This window comes from Cajanus cajan, chromosome 1 (genome assembly GCF_000230855.2).
Source record: "Cajanus cajan strain Asha chromosome 1, NIPB_CcT2T_4, whole genome shotgun sequence".
Classification (NCBI taxonomy): domain Eukaryota; kingdom Viridiplantae; phylum Streptophyta; class Magnoliopsida; order Fabales; family Fabaceae; genus Cajanus; species Cajanus cajan.
In genome coordinates, this window is record NC_138517.1 from 83,056,251 (window position 1) to 83,059,884 (window position 3,634).

A 3,634-nucleotide genomic window follows, 5' to 3' on the forward strand; every position below is an offset into this window, starting at 1 on the left:
CGCTTTTTGACCTAAAATTAACAGTAAAAATATGTTAGTAGTGTAGCATTGTACATTTTCGTTAATAATTGTTGGTTTTATTTAAATGTATGTTGTGGTGATTTGTTGGTTATTATTGAGAAACTTTGAGAATTTAGAAATTCTCGTAAGTTTTAGGCATTTAGGGTTTCTCTAAATAGAGATGCAATTGGACATGTAGGGGAAGGTATATAAGGTTTCTTTTAAGACTTAAGTTAGAGAGAATCGCTTTGAAGTCAAAGAGATTTCTCCCCTCCCTTGTGTTAGTAAAGATTGTAGAGTCCTTCCTTGAAGCTCAATTGTTGGATTGGTGTTGAGATTCAAAGCTTGAAAGGCTGAGAATCAAGTGGTGGTAGAGGTTCCATGTGGAGGTCTTTAAGAGCCTCATTTCCTTCTTTTCCCCTTTTTTTGATTGGTCTTGAGGTAAGGGAAGGTAAAACTCAAATTATGTTGATTATTGAAGTTGTATGTGCTTGAATTTATCTAAATTTGTGGCTATGTTGTTGATTTTGGAGTGAAATTCATGTTTTGGTGAGTTTTGGGTGTTTTGAAGTATCTTAAGGTGATTTTGGTGATTTTAGCTGATTGGTGGTTGCATATTGTTATTTTGATGAGAAATACGTTGTGGATGATGAGTATATATGAATCATTGTAATGCCTACTTGGTTTGTTTGGTTTTCAAGTAAAGAGAGTCATTTTCAAAATTCTACCAAGTGTAGATTCATCATGGCACCAGACGTAGCTTCAAGGAGTCGAGCATGACATGGGTTATAGGCTCTCTACATCATTGATGTCGAGCGAGAGTAGCGATGAGCTCTTTGACTTGGTGACATCGGGTCCTAATTGAGTAGTTCCAAGCATAATCAAGACAAAATTTGTATACCTAAACGATGTCAGATGCCAGTTTAATGACGTTGGGCAGGACAAGCAGAGGCTCATTGCATGGAATGAGGTTGGTCGTGGGGTTTGGCCATGCTAGGCATGAGAGCAACAAAGACTCTCTATCTCATTCACATCAAGCACAGGTTGAATAGCGTCAAGCGTGGGCTAGCCCAAGAACTCTCTACCTTAATGACCCCGAGTGTGAGGAGATTGGCACCTGGAGTGGATTGCCTTATGAAAATGTGTTGTTTTCTTTATGAAAAGTTGAACATGTATGTGGTGATTGTATCTATTACATGTTGCATGTTGATATATGTTGTTAGTTCTTTATATATTAATATGAGATCATGTATGTTGATGATTATCTTGTTAAAAATGTTGAGGCGATGGTGTTGAGAATGTTTAAGTCATTAAGGTGTGTTGTGTTGATTAACTTAGATATAGAGGAAGAGTGTTTTAAAAGTTGCATATCTCATTGTAAGGATATTATTGTGGTACCCTACAAGCCTAGTTGTTGAAATCCTTCTTGAGTAATTGACTCTTGAAGTAGATAATTAAGTCTCTTCTAGGACCTTAGTCAATGCAATATGTGGGTAAGGTTAAGGCATACCGACTATAAGTGACCATAATGTAGGGGCCAAGTCAGTGTTGATCTGTTTGGGGGTCAAATTGAACCATATGTGTAAAAAGTAACCAAATGACTAAGGTACAAGGTCGAGGGCCAAAATTCCTAACTAAGTACCAGAAGAGGCATAGTATTTGGAGGGTAGTCAGTAGACTAATCCCATATGAGGCTTAGTTATGCATGCTAACGTCGTGGTAGGTTTACACCCAAGCTATTTTACCTTAACAAGAATACTAGACCTTCCTATTTTAAGTGGAAAAACCCGAGAAACCATGTTGTTATGGATTTTACCCAAATTTGGTTGTTGATCTTGCAGGTGTAAAGATCATGTTGTTCTTGGTTCGATAGGATTAATCCACTTAGACTGCTCACCTTTGCTATAAGATATCTCCGTAGTTAAATGTGTGACGATGCATGTAGTTAAAGTGTTATGTATATGATATGTTATTTGTGGTGTTGTTCATATGCTATGTGGATTTGTTGTTGCATGCCCTGTTGAGGTATTATTATTGCCTTGCTAAGGTTGTAAGTCATAAGGTGCAATGTTGTATGGTGTACATGATGAAGTTGATAGTTTAGATGCATTTATTTTGATACTTGTTATATGTGATTATTTTTTTAAATACTAGCTTACCCTTTGATGTTTTCTTGTTGTTAGACTATAATGATCATACTTGGTATATGAGTAAAATAATGATAACTAGAGGAGGAGTTCTAATTAGGAGCCATGCTAGATGGTGTTGTTTTGTACTACTATGGTGTGATAGTTTATTTTAGTAGTTGTTACTTTATTGACAACTAGGATTTTCATACTTTTAGTTGGGATTACTGAAAAACACACATATATATGTGTGTGTGTAGGACATGATGTAATTTTATTTGAAGAAGCTTTATTATCTTATAATTGGTTTGTATTTCTACACATATATTACTAGGAGTTGTTTGTATGTTAATTCTAGGCATTTATATTTATGTTTTTGTGGGTAATAGTTGAAACCTTAAGTATATGGATCATAGTATCGTTACAAATAATACCACTATGTTTGACATAATAAAAAGGAGTAAAATTAAAAAGAAAGAAAAGGAAAAATACATATTTTAAAAAAAGTCGTCTCAGCTGGTAGACAAGAAAATAAAAAAAGATAGATCTACGTTAAGATTCTTTCTTTTCATTTTAGAGAGAGAGAAAAAAATAAGACAATTTATTAAGTGAAAAAATAATAAAAAATTATTATATATTTTTTTTATTTAATTAGAATTGTAACGACCCGCCATGACCGTCACACTACGGAACAATACAACTAAACAACTAAAAATATATACTAAAATAGTATAACATGAATATAATATATATATATATATATATATATATAGACACACACACACACCATTGTGCACCAAAGATGGCCTAACATGCCACATTATATACAACAGTCTACAAAATAAACTCTATCACTAGGGGTAGTCAATAAAATATAACTCTTCAGCTCCTACCACTAAGTGGCCTCCATCAACTAACAACAGTCATCCATGCCCTGCTCTCATATATCGTATGATTATCGCAGTCTAAACCAGATAAAAACATGCGAGGGTAAGCTAAATAGACAACACATATATAGGAAAGCAACTTAACATCACTATCATCATCATCAACTAGTTCAACATACAACACATAACACATAAAAAACACATATCTCAACAACACCTTCACAACTCATCAACGCATACAACTCATATCATCATAATATCAACTCATCAACACATGTGTCGTCACGCATTTCAACTCGGAGATCTCCTACAACACAGGGTGAGCAGTTTAAGTGGCTAGGTCTTACCGAATCGACAACATAACCTTTTTGGGCTTGCTAGGTAAAAAAAAAATTTGGATAAAAATCCACAGCATGATAACGGTTTCTCAAACTTTTCCACTTAAACAAAGAAGTATAGTACTATGTCAGAATAGGATAGTTGAGTTTAGGCCTACCACGACATTAACTAGCTTAACTAAGCCACATATGGGATTAGATTACTGACTATCTTCTAAATACTACAACCCTCCGATACTCAGTTAGGAACTAAGTTCCCGACTTTGTACTTTACTCGAATTGG